The sequence below is a fragment of the Vigna angularis genome, chromosome 11 (genome assembly GCF_016808095.1).
Source record: "Vigna angularis cultivar LongXiaoDou No.4 chromosome 11, ASM1680809v1, whole genome shotgun sequence".
In the NCBI taxonomy this organism is placed as follows: domain Eukaryota; kingdom Viridiplantae; phylum Streptophyta; class Magnoliopsida; order Fabales; family Fabaceae; genus Vigna; species Vigna angularis.
The window spans coordinates 13184854-13203326 of NC_068980.1; the positions used below are offsets into that span (position 1 = coordinate 13184854).

The window sequence follows — 18473 nt, forward strand, 5'->3', positions numbered from 1 at the left end:
AACAACATCTAGCATAGAATTTTCACCTGTGGTCAGCTCCAACCTTTGGTGTTCAACCACAAAGGTTTCCTTCCAAGGAGAACTTTCTTCTTTCTTTGTCGCCTTAAATCTTAGCGTCACTTTCTTATTGCTTAAGCTTTTCACTACCTTTGATTATCCACCTTTAGTGCTAAATGTTATTTTTTGTTGCTCAGCTACAAAAGTCACATTCTATATATCTTTTCAAAGTGTTTTACTAATGTTCAATGTTATTTTCTTGTGGTTCAGTTTAAAAAGTCATAACTGCCTTAATAACGCTCAAAGATGGATTTTGGGAGTAAGTTTGCATTATGTTTTAATTTCTTAAAAAATTGCTATAAATAATAAAAATATCATAAATTCCTAGTTTTTCTTCTTCTTAGTTAAAAACTAAAAGAGACTGTTTATTTAAAAATATAATCAATTAAAACATATTAAGTTCGAGATTTATGTGAAAATTAACTTATAACCAAAATCCTCATTAAACAATACATAAACATTTTTTAATTTTATGGTAACTCACTTTATATATTTTATTTGTATTCTATTATTAATTAGAATTTTGAGTTTGCATATTATTTTACTAAAAATAGTTCTAAAATAAATTAATTTGAAAAAACATAACTAAAAAATGTAAAGCATATTTATAAACTTCTATTTTTGCATTTTAAAGATATGTTTGTTTATGCTCTATGTAAACCTTTTTTCTACAATTATATAAATGGAAATCACGATAAATAACATCATTTTTATTAAAAGAAACATTTTATACATCTATTCTAATCAACAACTAAATTAGAAAGTATTCTAGTAGTAATATATTTGAGTTTGTGTAAAACCATATAATATTATTAGTTATAAAAAAAATCAATAATTAGTGATAAAAATTATTAATATGGTATGTTTATTTTCATTTTTGATTTATAATTAGTATAAAAATTAGTTATGTTGTCACACTCCAATAAATGAAAAAAAAAAACAACTCAACGAGATAATTAAAAGAAAATATCAACGTACTATCAATGTGTAAGAAGAACCATATGTTTTGATCATATCTTTCTAAAGAACTCTGATGTTCTGTTGTTAAACAAATTGTGCATTTAATAAATTATTTTATTTTAATTTTAATTGGAATAATTTATTTTTTTTGGAATTTCTATATACACAAAATTTTGTTTTTCGAAACTTAAAATTATTTTATTATTTAGACCCAGGAAAATTAAAAAATGAAAATGGAGATGCGGGGTATCGATCCCCGTACCTCTCGCATGCTAAGCGAGCGCTCTACCATCTGAGCTACATCCCCAATTTATTATAATGTGTTGGATTGTTTGTAATTAATGTAAAAGTTCAAACACAGTGAGTGCAGTTGTATACGAATGTATTTTTTTATTACTAGTTTTAAACTGCGGACGGCTGTGTTGTCGGTTTATATTAATTTATTCAAAATTTAATTAGTAATTTAATTTTTATATTTAAAGTTATAATATTTATATATTATTTTTATTTAATTTCTTTTCTATATTTTTAAAATAGAGTTAAAGTTGTTTTATTTATTAACGGTGGTTAAAGTGAAAATAAAAGGTGAGAGTTGTCATTTGATGACTGAAATTTCTGGACTCGAGAATGAGATTTTTCACTTTAAGGAGTGAGCTTGTGGCGATGAAAATGTGGTTTTTAATTTTGTTGAGATTTTTTTTATCATATATATATATATATATATAATTTAAATGTATTAGGATTATTATTTGGTTACTCAAAATTATAAAATGGTATATTAATATTAAAGTTACAATTAAGAATATAATTATCATAAAAAGTTATTTTTGTTAAAGTAATATTTTAATTTAACGAGAAATTCAATTAAACTTATTAAAATATGAAATATGACTGAAAATAAATATAAAAGAGTTATGATCCTATTTACAGAGAATGTAACATTATATAATTTATTAGGAGTTTTGTTTTCTTTTCATTTTCAATAGCAATACCTAAAACTCTTTACACCTACAAGATTATATACTTGCGATTAATTTCATCATCTACATATTTTATAGTGACAAACTCAAGTACCTTTTCACATTTTTTTATATCATAAATTAGATTATAAGTTCATCAAAGATTATTATATGATGGTGCTGTGCATTTGGGATCTTTGGGAAAAAGCATTTGGTTAGACACAATTATAATATTTTTACAAATTTCCTTTCATTGGTATCAAAGCCAACCCATACTCTATTAATATGTGATTTTGAAATTTGGGTTTATTAGGCATATCAACATTATACGAATATGCATAAAGCTATTTTAAAATTGTGGTTTCCAAATTTATGGTGAATTGGGAAAAAAGCATTTGGTTAGACACAATTATAATTTTTTAGAATTTTTTTTCAATTGGTATCAAAGCCAACCCATACTCTATTAAAGTGTGATTTTGAAATTTGGGTTTCTTAGGCATATCAATATTATATGAATATGCATAAAGCTATTCTAAAATCGTGGTTTCCAAATTCATGATGAAATTTATTTTGAAAGTTTTATTGTTATTAATTTTTTCATTAGATTTGGTACATAAAGATTTAAGTTTTAGTAGTTTAGCATTTTAAATGAGCTAATTGAATCAAGAAGTCGTCAAAGTTCTCTTGAGTAAATTATTCATGATAAATGTTAAATGTTTGTGTTTATGTTTATTCATGGGAACCAATGAGCCCAAAAGGAAGATTATTGCTTGACCAGGTTGCAATCAAACTTGTGATGGCAAACGTATGATAATTATGAGGTTTTTGCGTGTTAATTGTTCATATGAGGAGATATACACACCTATATATCTAATGTTTTTGATGATGAAAAAGAATGGTTTTATGGTTTCTTGCACAACAAATGACATAACAATTGATTTATTCTTATTGTGTTTATGCTTGAGATGCTTGATATATGTATTCATTGTTTGTAAATGAATCATGAGTTTAAACAGATTCACATTACATTTGAAAATTGATATGTTTGGAATAGAAATTGATTTTAAAATTTGCTTAAGTGTTAAATATAACCAATTACATAAGTTTCCTAATCGGTTAAATATGTTTATCTTGTGAAATTCAATTTCATTTAAAGCCTTAACTGTTTTTATCGGTCATATGAATTACATAATCAATTGCATGCGCTATATAATCTATTAAATCTTAAACAAATGTAAAACTGTTAAAGTATAAGGAAAAGCTTAACAGATTACATTAATTGTGTAATCGTTAAAAGTGTGTCAGGATTCAAAAATCCTATAAATAATTGTCTTGCGCGCCGTTTCAATGCAATCTTTTGAACTATCAATTTCATAACTAACATTTTGATTTAGTATTGATTGCATGAGCGTCTAAGAACAATCTTGAAGAATCGAAGATCATATTGAGGTTTATCATCAAGATTCTTTTAAGAAATTTGTGCTAAAAAGTTCTAATCAATTCTACAGTGCTGGTGTGTTGCTATGAAGAGTAGGTTCATCATTTTCAATCATTGGATTAAGTTCCTGTGTGGTTTTGCTAGGGGGGAGAATTGTGATTGTTCTCATTGAGAGTTGGGATTGCTCTTAAGGTGTTTAGAGAGCTGGTATTGTTCTCTATTTTGGTAAGATTGTGAGGGTGTTCACATCTTGTTACTATAAGTGATTTTGAGTGTGGTGAGAAGTACATTGAGGGGGTATATCTCTTTATTCTTGTAACTCAATCATTATAGTGAAATCCCTTTAACTAAGGTTGTTCAAGGAAGATTGGATGTAGGCTTGACCGAACCAGTATATATCGTTGTGTTGATCTTTCTCTCATTTCTCTTTTATTTTTGTTTCATCATACTTGGTTTATTGATTTCAAGAATCACAAAGAACTCATCAAGTTTTTGAAAGATCAAATTTTAAAGGGCTAACCAATTCACCCCCCTCTTGGTTGAGATATAAGACATCACTTTTCTAACAATTGGCACTAGAGCTAGGAATTCGAAAATTACTCGAATTTTAATCGGTTACGTTTTCTGTGTAATCGATTAAAAAGTTCCTGATGGCCAGTATATCTCAAAATTTTGGAGAAGGGGCATCCAAAGATAGGCCACCACTATTTGCGAGTAAGAATTACCCTTTTTGGAAAATGAGGATGAAGATTTTCTTGGAATCAGTAGATAAGGGTGTATGGGATACCATTATTAATGGTCCATTTCAACCAACAAAAATAGAGAATGGTAAGACAAAGGCCAAAGATTTTTCTGAGTGGACTGTAGATGAGAATAAGATAGCACATTATGATGTAAGGGCCAAGAACATAATCTCTTCATCACTCACAATTGACGAGTTCTACAAAATCTCCACGTGTACAAGAGCAAAGGAAATGTGGGACATTGTTTTGGTGACTCATGAAGGAACAAATGAGGTTAAGAGAGCAAGAAAAAACTCTCTCATCCAAGAGTACGAGATGTTTAGAATGAAGGCTGATGAGACTATCTTTGATGTGCAAAAGAGGTTCAAACATATTGTTAACCACCTTCTTGGTTTGGGAAAGACTTTTGGCAAGGAAGAAATCAATATCAATTATTGTTTGCGCATTTTAACCGATTATATAAATAATATAATCGATTAGAGTTTTGTCAATGCTTTCTCTGTTTTCATGAATTTTAGTTTTGCCATGATTTAATCTGTTAAGAAATTAATATAATCGATTAGAGTTTTCATTATTTTTTTTTATGTTGGATTTGTGTTATGCAATGAACCTAATTTGTTAATAGAGAAGGTTAATCGATTAGAGCTAGTTTTATCTAGGCCTTTCAAGTCTTCAAATGAGTTTCTCTCTGAGCTTAATCAACTAGGTTAACTTCTTGAATCAATTAATTTGTTCTTGTGCCATACTCTTTCATCAACTTGAATCCAAACCCTGGTTCTAAAAAGAGATTATCTTGAATTCGAAATCTCCATGGCTTCCTCATCTAGATGTGGAAAGATGTGGAAAAAGGATTGCTCCAACATTCAAATTAGCATGTCCCTCTAGTTGGATCAGTGACAAAGAAGCACAAACCGACTTCGTTTGCTGCTAGCGTCTTAGAAAGGTAATCCCGCACAAGGTTTTGGGTATTCTGCACTATAGGAAATAAGGGTTTTCTTTTCAAGAATGGCTGGTGTACCAAGGTCTTGTGAGGTTTGTGGAAATGTCAAACGACTGATATCCTAACTTAGTGAAAGTCTTTTATGCGAACATAAAGGTTGTAAATGGTGGTATGTGTTCAAGGGTTAATGGTGTTGATATCAAACTTGATGAAGCTATTTGGACAACCATTGTTGGCTTCAGGCCGAATGGTCACAAATTCCACTTAAGTGTACCCGACATAAACAAATTGACTATATACAGGGACTGCCCGAGGAACTCTGATGAACCTAGGGACTTCACTTTGTTCAAAGCTTGGGGTATGAGGAAAGATGAAAGATTATGTGCATTTGTAATAGCATGGATCCTACTACCCAGAGGAAGAAATCATACACAACTTACTATTGAGGATGTTTATCTTATTCATGCTTTAAAAGGGAGGATTCAGACTTATTGGACTGTCGCAATTTATGACCACATGGTCAAAGTCGCCAAACAACACCTGGCTAGCCTTCCATATGTTGTATTCTTGTGCAAAGTCATGCGTCACTACTTTGTTGATCTCAATGATGAAGTCACCTTGAGTTGCAGCAAGAAGAATTTGATTGAAAAGCTTACTCTTCATCATATGGGTTTAAGAAAGAATGAGGATGGATGGTCGTTTAAAGATGAGCATGTGCTTGTGGTTGAAGAAGTTGAGCCTTTAAAGGTTGACAAATCAGAATCCAAGTATACCTTCAATACTTGAGTGAATGATTGGAATCAAGTGTTAGAATTAATGAACTTTGTTTCTCAACACCAAGAGGGGGAGGGGGGGGGGGGGGGGGGGGGGGGGGGGGGTTGAATTGGTGTTTTTGTACACTTTTTAAATCTTTTTCGCAAATATGAATGATCTTGAAATCTTTCTTGTGCAGTAAGAAAATATGTATGCAATGAAACTGGAAATGTAAAGAGATAATGAGAGAAAATCAAACACAATTTTTATCCTGGTTTGGCCTCAATGCCTAAATCTAGTCACCCTCCCAATCAACCTTAGATTCGAGAGTATTTCACTATAATGATCAGAGTATTACAACCAAGGCTTTACAGAGCACACTCAAATGTAAACACCTTACAAACTCTCAATCAAATATAGAACAAAATACACCTGCAAGCATAGAACCCCTTGTCCCTGTTGCAGAAACCCTTTGAGAATCCCCTGTCAAAGTCAATAGCTCCTCACTCTTCTTCCTAACTCGCACGTCCAGGGGAACAACAACACAAAGATTGTAAAATCTTCTCCTGATCAAAATAGATGCACCTTCAATCATGCTAATATGATCAGCCAATATAGTTCAGTCAATTGCCTCTCAAGAATTCGTCAAGATTCTTCAAATTCTTCGCGTTCTTGCTTCACATAGTCAGCAAGCAATGTTCCTGCAACACCTTTCATGGTCTTTCCAGATCAAGCATTTTAGAATCAATGTATTACAAGATTTATCACATGTAATGTATAAGTATGCAAAGATATGAATGTAATAGTAAAATGTAACACATTGCATACACTCAGAGTGTGATCGATTTCATCACTTATTTTATACTACTATCATCTAGAATTCCCAGTTCATTTCTAATTGTATAAAATCTTTCCTTGTTCAATGGTTTTGTGAAAATATCAACACATTGATGTAAGGTATGTACATATTCGACCTTAATTTCACCCTTGAGGATGTGATCTCGTATGAAGTGATGCCTTATTTAAATATGTTTCGTTTTATAGTGAAGAACATGATAATTAGTTAAATTTATTGCACTAGTGTTATCACATTTTAAGGGAATATGGTATAATGATATGTCATAATCCTCTAGCTGACTCTTAATCCAAAGAGACTGAGCACAACTAGTCCTCTTTATGTCTAGCTTGCAGCCACCAAAATTAGAATCACTCTATCCCTCAAGAAATATGTTTGAACCACTAGGATACCACAGTCCAATATTGTTGGTCCTCTTTAAGTATTTCAAAATTCTTTTTACAGTTGTTAGGTGTGATTCTTTTGGTAGAGACTGAAACCTAGCACAAAGACAGACACTGTGCATAATGTCTAGTATACTGGGAATTAAGTACAGCAGAGATCCGATCATACCTCTATACATTTTTCTAATCAATCTCTTTTCCAGCTTCATCAAGATCAAGATAGGAGTTTGTTGCCATAGGTGTGGCAACCTCTTTGCAGTCCAACATTTTGTATTTCTTTAACAAGTCACTACAATACTTGGATTGATGGATAAAGATGCCATTCTCAATCTGCTTAACTTGAAGTCCTAGGAAATATGTGAGTTCTCCCATCATGGACATCTCAAATTCATCCTGCATAGTCTTAGAAAATTCTCTGCATAAAATATGATTAGTTGATCCAAAAATGATATCATCAACATAAATTTGCACATATAATCTATCCTTTTTGGAATTCTTAATGAAAAGAGTTGAATCAACTTTACCCCTAATGAATCCCTTCTTTATCAGAAACTAACTTAGACGCTCATACCAAGACCTTGGTGCTTGTTTCAACCCATATAGAGCCTTTTTGAGTTTGAAGACATCGTCTGGATGCTCATAGTCTTGGAATCCTGGTGGTTGTTCCACATAGACTTCACCCTTTATATAGCCGTTTAAGAACGAACTTTTGACATCCATTTGATACAGCTTAAACTTCATTACAGAAGCAACAACAAGAAAAATTCTTATTGCTTCCAGTCTAGCCACTGATGCATATGTCTCATCGTAGTCGATTCCCTCTTCTTGGCTGTAACCTTTAGCAACCAACCTTTCCTTGTTCTTAATGATTTCTCCTGAATCATCCATCTAGTTTCTGAAGACCCACTTAGTGCCTATAACCTGAAGGTTTTCACTTCTTGGAACCAACTCCTATACGTTGTTCCTCTTAAACTGATTTAGCTCCTCTTGCATGGCCATCATCCAATTTTCATCAGCAAGTGCAGCTTTAATACCTTTGGGTTCAATCTTAGAAACATACGCTACATTCATGCAAAATTGATTAAACACTGGGTTTTTATACTGGTTCGGCCAAGCCTACATCTAGTGTCCTTCCAACCATAGGAAGCCAATGCACTATAATGACCAAGGCTTTTACAACAAGGTTTTTATAGCTACCTCACGTCAAAAATATAAAACACCTCTCTAACCCTCTAATCAAAATATAGGCATATACAAAACAGACTAACAGCAAGAATCCCCTCTCCTGCAGTCCAACCCTTTGAGTCACCCTCAAAGTCAAGAACGTAGCACGCTCTTCTTCCTGTAATCACAACAGGGAAACCACAAACCAATCTTTACAAGATTGTAGCCTCTGATCTTTTAGTAACACCCAAATGTGCAGATATGATCAGCCTTTTGTAAATGCAGTTAACTTGCTCTTCAAGAATCCATAAGTAGATGAACACCACGGTCACTTCTTGTTTCTTGGAGCTTTTTACCTTTCTCTGTAAGAATGCACTTTCTACAAAATATCACAAAACTGTTAGAATCACAAAAGTTCTTACAAAGATCAAGTTCGTGTCAATTTATAGATTTTCACAATTCAGATGCATTTTAATCGACTTAGCTACTAATGCAGTCGAATGTAACAATTCAGTCAAAGTAGTTAGCAACAGTTAATGCAGTTAATTGAATGTGTAGTTAATGCAATCGAGAACCATAATAAATGGTTGGTCAACATATATAAAAATATAGCCGTTGTAACATTTAACACAAGCATTAACAGAATTTCAAAACTGTTACAAACTTAGTCGAATGCAAGTTGCATATAATCAACTGTGTAACACAGTTAAATAGAGTTTTGAAAAACTTCTTTGAAAATCCTCACAGCACACTTTGAACAAGTTTGTGAAAAGCCACGAGTTTTAATCAACTCACTCCATAATGAAGTCGACTTAAAACTGTTGTTTTGCCACACAATAAAAAGTTCAGCATAAGTGCTTGTGGTTTTCTTTCTATAAAACATCAAACATGCATTCGCCAATAAAATCAATTATATAGCACATTGAAATGCAATTTATCAACACAATCATGTTCTCCATGCTTTAAACAGATTTATACATTGATTAAAACATGTAGCGTGTAAGCAATAGAACATGTACCACATAAACATCACATTGTTATTAATTATGTTGTCATCATAAAAAACCAGAAGCTCTGAGATTGTAGGTTCAGCTAAACTAGTGCTCTTCCTATCAACAACCTCAATACTACTTATGTGCTTCAATCAATTGGGTGTATTTGCTGAAGATACTCTTATGCTTAAGTTAGTTCATTATCTGAAAGGTATAACAATTAATGTTGTTGTTGAGATTGGTGATAGAGGAAGCACAAGTATATCTAAAACCTACACAATCTTAGTGATGACTGTGTTTTTGGTGATGACAACACATAATTAATAATAACACGTGTGTATACTGTGTTATGCATGTTATATGCTTTTGCTTACTGTGTTATATCTGTACAAGCATATGTGTGAACATTATTGTGTTGTGTAAAGCATACCACTGTGTTTAATCTGTGATTTTATATGTGTATGCATAACATAAGTGTTCGGAAATGAAAAACCACAAGCACTTTGGTTGAACTTTATTGTGTGGCAAAACAACAATTGTTAGAACTTTTGGATTGTAACACTTTCATATCTTTCACAAAACGTTGTGATTCCTTACAGAGAAAAGAAAAGCTCCAAGAACCAAAGATTAATCGTGGTGATCAAGGCTTAGAGGTTTCTTAAGAAGCAAGATTTACTGGGTTTGAACGTCTAATCTATTAGCACATAAAGGTGTAATGTGCGTGATCAGGAATTTTTGTAATCGTGAAGATTGGTTGATTTCCCCTTTGTGATTACAGGAAGAAGAATTGTGTTCTTGACTTTGAGGGTGGTTCAAAGGGTTTGACAGCAGAAGAGGGTGTTCTTGCTGCGTTTCTGTCTTGTTTATTGCCTATATTAGATTAGATTAGAGGGTTAGAGAGGTGTTTTACATTTCTCACGTGAGGTTGCTGTAAAAACCTTGGTGTAAAAACCTTGGTCTTTATAATGCATTTGCTTCCTGTGATTGGAAGGACACTAGATGTAGGCTTGGTCGAACCTGTATAAAAACCAGCGTTTGAATTCTCTGTTCCCTACACTTTTTCATTATAGTCGATTAAACTGTTTGTGCATTCAATTAAGTGAATTGTTGCATTACATATCATTTTACTTGCGATTCAAGAAAAAACGTAAAGACATCCTATTTTGCGAAAAAGTTTTTGAAAGCTTTTATTTTTACGCATCACCAATTCACCCCCCTCTTGGTGTGAGAATCTAAGCTATTCCTTTTTTAACAATTGGTATCAGAGCTCGTTTTCATATTTGAAAAACAAATCGATTAATATTTTTGCTTAATCGATTCGATCCTAAAAAATGACTTTTATTTCTCAAACAGTGAGGAAAAGTGAATCGGTTTTTGAACTTGTGCATGTTACGTGTATTGCTAAGTGTAATTCCATTACTAATGGCCTTTATGAGTCTTTTGAAACAGGTTTCTTGCGAAATAAGAAAAATGGTATAGATGGGTTGGAATCCAGAGCTGAAAGGATAAATCTGCAGGCTGGAAAATTTACAAGATTCCTAAATGAGAAGAAAAACAACAGGGATCAAATTCAAAATAAAGTGAATGTACCAGGAAATGATCTCATCATGATGGCTAAATCTGAAATGACGAAAGCGTGTTTGGAACAAGGAGAAAAAGGTTCAATGTGGTATTTGGACAGTGGATGCCCCAAGGCACATGACAGGAGATCCAACAAAGTTTACAAGCATCTCTTACAATACTATTGGTCATGTCACATATGGTGATAACAACAAGGGTAAAATCCTCGAAATGGGAATCTCTCACAACTTCTCTGCACCAAGAACACCTCAATATAATGGAGTGTTGGAAAGGAAGAATAGAGCATTAGAAGAACTGGCAAGAACCATGCTAAACAAAAGGGACTTACTAAAATAATTTTGGGCAGATGTTGTAAGTACAACATGTTATGTACTGAACAGAACTGTAACTAGGTCATTGCTGAAGTTGACTCCTTATGAGTTGTTCAAAGGAAGGAAGCCTAACATCACTCATCTGCGGATCTTTGGATGTAAGTGTTTTGTTCTAAACAATGGTAAGGAAAGCCTTGGTAAGTTTGATTCCAAAGCCGATGAGGCTATTTTTATTGGCTATTCTCTTACAAGTAAAGCTTACCGTGTTTATAACAAAAGGACTATGTGTGTTGCAGAGTCTATACATGTAGCTTTTGATGAGTATATTAATACTTCCACTAATCCTGTACAATCTAGGAAGTCTATAGATGCAGGTGATTTCGCTGGAGAGAAAGAAGAAAATGAAGAAATTCCGGAAGAGGAAAACTCTAAGAATGTAATTGATCCTCCCAAAGCTGAATCGATTAAGGAGTGGAAAACACCAAGAAATGTCTCGACAAGAAACATCATTGCTGGAATCACGAGAGAAGTTTTCCCCAAACGACAACTAAATCAGTTCTGCATGAATGTAGCGTATGTTTCTAAGATTGAACCCAATAACATTAAGGTTGCACTTGCGGATGAAAATTAGATGATGGCTATGCAAGAGGAGCTGAGTTAGTTCAAAGGAAACAACGTGTGGGAACTGGTTCCAAGATTAGAGAATCTACAGGTAATAGGTACAAAGTGGGTTTTCAGAAATAAAATGGATGACATAGGAGAAATCATAAAAAACAAGGCAAGGTTGGTTGCAAAAGGCTACAGTCAAAAAGAGGGAATCGATTATGATGAGACTTATGCACTTGTGGCCAGATTGGAAGCAATAATAATTCTGCTTGCTATTGCATCAATAATGAAGTTTAAGTTGTACCAAATGGATGTCAAGAGTGCGTTCCTAAACAGATATATCAATCAAGAAGTCTATGTGGAACAACCACCAGGATTTCAAGATTCTGAACATCCAGATTTTGTCTTCAAATTGAAAATGACAATATATGGACTGAAATAGGCGCCAAGGTCTTGGTACGAGTGTCTAAGTGAATTTCTGATAAAGAAAGGATTCACTAAGGATAAAGTAGATTCAACCCTCTTCATTAAAAATTCCAAAAAGGATAGATTGTACGTAAAAATTTATGTTGATGATATCATTTTTGGTTCAACTAATCCTGCTCTATGCAAAGAATTTTGTAAGACTATGCAGGAAGAGTTTGAGATGTCCATGATGGGAGAACTCACATATTTTATGGGACTTCAAGTTAAGTAGAATGAGAACGACATCTTCATACATCAATCTAAATACTGTAATGATTTGTTGAAGAAGTACAAAATGCTTGATTGCAAAGAAGCTGCAACACCTATGGCAACCAACTGCTATCTGGACCTTAATGAGAGAGGCAATGTTATAGACCAGAAACTATACAGAGGTATATGATCAGATCTCTATTGTACTTAACTGCTAGTAGATCAGATATCATGCATAGTGTCTGTCTTTGTGCTAGGTTTCAGTCTCAACCAAAAGAATCACACTTAACTACTATAAAAAGAATTTTGAAATACTTAAAGGGAACCAAGAATCTTGGACTGTGGTATCCCAGTGGTTCAAACTTTTTTTCTTGAAGGATACAGTGATTCAGATTTTGGTGGTTGTAAGTTAGACAAAAAGAGCACTAGTGGTACATGCGATATGCTAGGATGCTCACTAGTTTCTTGGCATTCAAAGAAACAAGCTTGTGTGGCATTATCTACCATAGAAGTCGAGTACATAGCTGTTGGAAGCTGTTGTGCTCAGTCTCTTTGGATTAAGAGCCAGCTAGAAGATTATGGCATTTCATTAGACCATATTCCTTTAAAATATGACAACACAAGTGCAATAAATCTGACTAAGAACCCTATTCTTCATTCTAAACCTAAGCATATTGAAATAAGGCATCATTTCATAACAGAGCACATCCTCAAGGGTGAAATTAAGGTCGAATATGTAGATACCTTACATCAATGGGATGATATTTTTACAAAACCTTTGAATAAGGAAAGATTTTATACAATTAGAAATGAATTAGGGATTCTGGATGACAGTAGCATAAACTGATTAATTGTTTAACCTGTGTGTATGAATGCAATTGATATTTTAAATGTTACATTCACATAATTGCATATTCATACATTAAATGTGTTAATTATTGTACTGCATTAATGCTAAAAAGCTTGATCTGGAAAAGCCTGAAAGGTTATGTAGGAACAATGCTTGCTGTCTGAGATCAAATGGAAAATCAACATTATTGTACAACAAAGGAAGTCGATTATGACGATATTCAAACCGATTGGGTTTCGTCATTGGGTTTGAACTTTCCAAACGTATGATATTTGATAGCTTAAACCTTGTTTGACTATTTGTTGAATGTTTATTCATCTTATATCTCTGTGTTTATCCACTATGTATATGATTAATGAGATAATAAGAGATTAAAATGTTTTGATAATTCATCATGTATCAATCTGTTCAAACAAGAAGTGATAAAATTTGATCTGATACATTGCTTGAATATGCTTGTATATGCTCTGAAAATACTTACTCTGATATGTTTGTATTATGTATTTGTCAATTGAAGATTAAGACATGCATAATGACAAGGGAGCATTGCATATTGCTGAATAGTTCACATGTTCTCATGAAGGGGGAGAAAATATAAATGTCATGTGAATATCCATTGATATGGGGGAGTATCAAGATCATTCTGTTATTATAACTAATGCATCTCTATATGATTGATAATCAATGATTCAATTACAGTTTATATATCTTTTTTTATAATGCCCAAAGGGGGAGAATTTGATGTAATTGGATAAGTTGATATAATCTGTGATTGTGAATGTGTGTACGAACATGATTTTATTAATCATGGTTGTGCATCATCAAAAAAAGGGGAAATTGTTGAGATTGGTGATAGGGGGAACACAAGTTTAGCTAAAACCTACACAATCTCAGTGATGACTATTTTTTTGATGATGACAACACATAATTAATAATAACACCTGTGTATATTGTGTTATACATTTTATACGCTTTTGCTTACTGTGTTATATCTGTACAAACATATGTGTGAACATTATTGTGTTGTGTAAAGCATACCACTGTGTTTAATATGTGATTTTATATGTGTATGCATAACATAAGAGTGTTCGGAAATGAAAAACCACAAGCACTTTGGTTGAACTTTATTGTGTAGCAAAACAACAATTTTAAGTGGATTACATTATGGGGTGAATCGATTAAAACTTGTGGGTTTGGACAAACTCTTTACAAGTGTGTTGTGAGATATTTTGAAGAGAAAAGTTTTCAAAAATTGTTCTAAGTGTTTTTACTTAATCGATTGTATGCTTATTGAATTCGATTAAATCTCTTAAGTTTTTTAAAACTGTTAAATGCTTGTCACAATTGACATAACGGTCATATTTTTAAATATGTTGAATGTGTATTAAATTAAATGTGTATTAAATTAAATGTTGTGATTGTTATTAGTCTGTTATAACTGCAAAGTGTATTCGACTAGATTAACAGCTAAGTCGATTAAAATGTGTCTGATGTATGTAATGCTATAAATTGACGCTGATTTGAATTCTATAAGAACTTTTGGATTCTAACACTTTCATATCTCTCAAAAAAACATTGTGATTCCTTACAGAGAAAAGAAAAGCTCCAAGAACCAAAGATTGACCTTGGTGATCAAGGCTTAGAGGTTTCTTGAGAAGCAAGATTTGCTGGGTTTGAACGTCTAATCTATCAACACATAAAGGTGTAATGTGCATGATCAGGAATTTCTGCAATCGTGAAGATTGGCTAGTTTCCCTTTTGTGATTACAGGAATAAGAACTGTATTCTTGACTTTGAGGGTGGTTCAAAGGGTTTGACAGCAGAAGAGGGTGTTCTTGTTGCGTGTCTGTCTTGTTTACTACCTATATTAGATTAAAGGGTTAAAGAGGTGTTTTACATTTTTGACGTGAGGTCGTTGTAAAAACCTTGGTGTAAAAACCTTGATTTTTATAGTGTATTTGCTTCCTGTGGTTAGAAGGACACTGGATGTAGGCTTGGCCGAACTAGTATAAAAACCAGCGTTTCAATTCTCTGATCCCTACACTTTTTCATTATAGTCGATTAAATTGTTTGTGCATTCGATTAATTGAATTGCTACATTACATATCATTTTACTTGCGATTCAAGAAAAGCATAAAGATATCCTATTTTGCGAAAAAGTTTTTGAAAGCTTATATTTTTACGCATCATCAATTCACCCCCATCTTGGTGTGAGAATCTGATAACGGTTTTAAATACCGTTATCATTGATGTAATTTTGATACTAAATACACCCTTTTTGACTTAGAAACTTGCTTGGACTCATGCTTTTTCATTAAGTTGTGTGAATAAGAGAGTTGAGGTTGAATTTGATGATTTTATGAATAATTCCCTTTGTTTTGATAGAAAATGAGTTAATACAAGAAGTAGAGATGAAGTGCTAAGGATATAGAGCTCAGAAAGGCCTAGAAAAGTACTAGAAGAGGGAACCGCAAGAAGCTTGGGCGACCTGCAGGAGGCTTGGGCGTGGAAAACTCAACGCCCGCCCGAGCGTCGGACCCCCGAAGCCCGGGCGTAATTGAAGGCTCAAGCATTACGAAAATCGACGCTAGGAACGCTAGGAATTGCACGAACTAAGAACTAAGGCAGGCTTATTGTGCCAAGGGATTGGGTTCTAAGTACTTTAGTGAGTGACGTTAACATTAATGCATAAAGAGGAATTCTTATATACATGAGAGGGAACCTGGTGAAATCTAACCCCAACAACTTATTCATCTCATATTAAACAACATTCGTTCATCTCTGTGTTACTCTACTATTGATCAATTTGCATTCATATTTTATTTTATGTTTTTGCATCGCAAACCAATGATCTCGTTTATTTTAAGTCTTAATTAATTAATTTATCACACGACTGTTTAGTGCCGAGAGTTCTCTGGGATACAATATTTGGTCTTACCATTTTATATTACTTGTGCGATTTGGTACACTTGTCAATCCATCAACTAGTTTTTGGCGACGTTGTCGGGGACTCACGGTTTAAACTATTCTATTTGTGTGATTCTTAATTAATTTTTGCTTTATTCTATTTTACTTTATTTGATTTGATTTTATTTTATTTTATTTTCATATCTTTTATTTTTATTTTTATTTTTGTTTTTGTTTTTGTGCTAACAATATTTTCTAGGGTTTTGTGTCTAATGTCTGCAGGATGCAATTCAGACAATAAATTAATTATATGGGCACTCAATTCCACCAAGGCAATTTCAACCACTGGTGGGAACCTCACTCAAGCATGGATCAAAGTCAATTTGGGTATGCTGCCGGACAATTTTATAGAGAACCACAACAACAATGGCAACAACAACCCTCTCTATCAGAAAGAGGGCCGATGTTGGATGACATGCTTCAATAGTTCATACAGATGTCTGAATCTCACCGTAATAACACTCAAGCAGCATGCAGAAGGATGGAGGCACATTGTAGGTTCATAAATCAGAAGCTGGATGATTTTGGGGGCAATATAGAAGTTAGCCCTAAAGAGGAATGCAACGCCGTTATCACTGAGAGTGGCAAGTTTTTAAATGAGAGAAAAATAGAGATAAAAGAAGAAAGTTTGAGCAAAAAAGAGAAGGATATAAAGGAAAATAAAGAAAAAGAAGAGAGAGAGAAGAAAAGAAAGAGGGTGAGAGAAAAATAGAGAGAAAAGAAAAAGAAAGTGTGAGTGAAAAAGAGAAAGATGAAGAGAGAAAAGAAAAAGAAGAGGTTGAGAGAGAAATGAAAAAAATTGAGAAAAATATTTTGTACCCTGAGGAGTGTTCCAAAAAGGAAAAAGAGAGGGAAGAAAAGAAAAAGGGAGAGAAGGATGATGAGAGAAAAAAGAAAGACTCATATGAAAAACCCCTTCCTTACCCAAAGAAGTATCATAGGAAGGAAAAAGAAAAAAAGTTTGTGCTCGTCATGGAAATCTTGAGGAAATTGGAGATTAAAATTCCTAGGATTGGGCCACTGCAACAGGTCCTTGGTTATATTAAATTCCTAAAAAAATTCAACAAAAAGAAAAAAATATCCAAAAAAGGGAACAATGGGTAGAGTCATTTCTTTTTATCTTTTTATCTTTCTATTTTTCATCCTTTTTTTTATTTTTTTTACCTTTTCATCTTTTTATCTTTTTATCCTTTTTATCTTTTTATTTTTTTTTATTTTTTTATCTTTTTATCTTTTCAAAAAAATTTTATCTGTTTATCTTTTTCAATTTTTTGTTATCTTTTTATCTTTTATCTTTTCATCTTTTTATCCTTTTTATCTTTTTATTTTTTTATTTTTTTTATCTTTTTCTTTTTATCTTTTCAATTATTTTTTTTTATCTTTTCAATTTTCTGTTATCTTTTTATCTTTTATTTTTTTATCTTGCTATCTTTTTATCTTTCTATCTTTTATTTTTTTTATCCTTTTATTTTTTTTTATCTTTTTATCTTTATCTTTTTATCTTTTTATTTTTTTTATCTCTATTTTTTTTTTATTTTTTTTTATATTTTTATATTTTTATCTTTTTATGTTTTTATATTTTATCTTTTTATCTTTTTATCTTTTTTATCTTTTTATCTTTTTATCTTTTTATCTTTTTATATTTTTATCTTTTGATTTTTTATTTATCTTTTTATTTTTTTATTTATCTTTTAAATTTTTTAATTTTTTTTCTTTTTATCTTTTTACCTTTTAGTGCTAATTGGGTGCTCTAGTGCAATGTTCTTTAGTGTTTGTAGGATAAAATTCGAAAATTTCTACTAGGAGCACAAGATCATCAAAAGAAGAAGGAGGGAGAAGGTCGCAGGTTGTGTCTGGGCGCCCCATTAAGGGTGCTGAGCAGCATCTACTGATGGATGCTTCTACAACATCTACTGACAGATGTTAGGTGATAAGGCATCTACTGATGGATGCCGATAAAGATGAGAAAGATTGGTGTCTATTGAGGGATACCAATGAAGATAAGAAATATTAGCATGTGATTAGACATCTACTGATGGATGATATGTGATTAGACATCTACTGATGGATGTTATGATGATGAAGACTAGGTCAAGCTAGTGACGTTAAAGAAGCGCTTGCTGGGAGGCAACCCAGTGTTTTACAAACTTTTTTATTTTATTTTTCTGTTTTTGTTCTATTGTTTTGATTGATTGTATTTTGTTTCTGTTTTATTTATTTTTCTTTTATTTAATGTAC

The 18473-nt window shown here is 32.5% G+C and overlaps 1 non-coding gene across 1 annotated transcript; it reads right to left on the bottom strand.

The window, feature by feature from the left end:
* Nucleotides 1-1251: 1251 nt before the first annotated feature.
* On the bottom strand, nucleotides 1252-1324 carry TRNAA-AGC (transfer RNA alanine (anticodon AGC)). The gene has a single exon. It is a non-coding gene; the product is annotated as a tRNA-Ala (tRNA).
* Between the last annotated feature and the right edge of the window lie 17149 nt (nucleotides 1325-18473).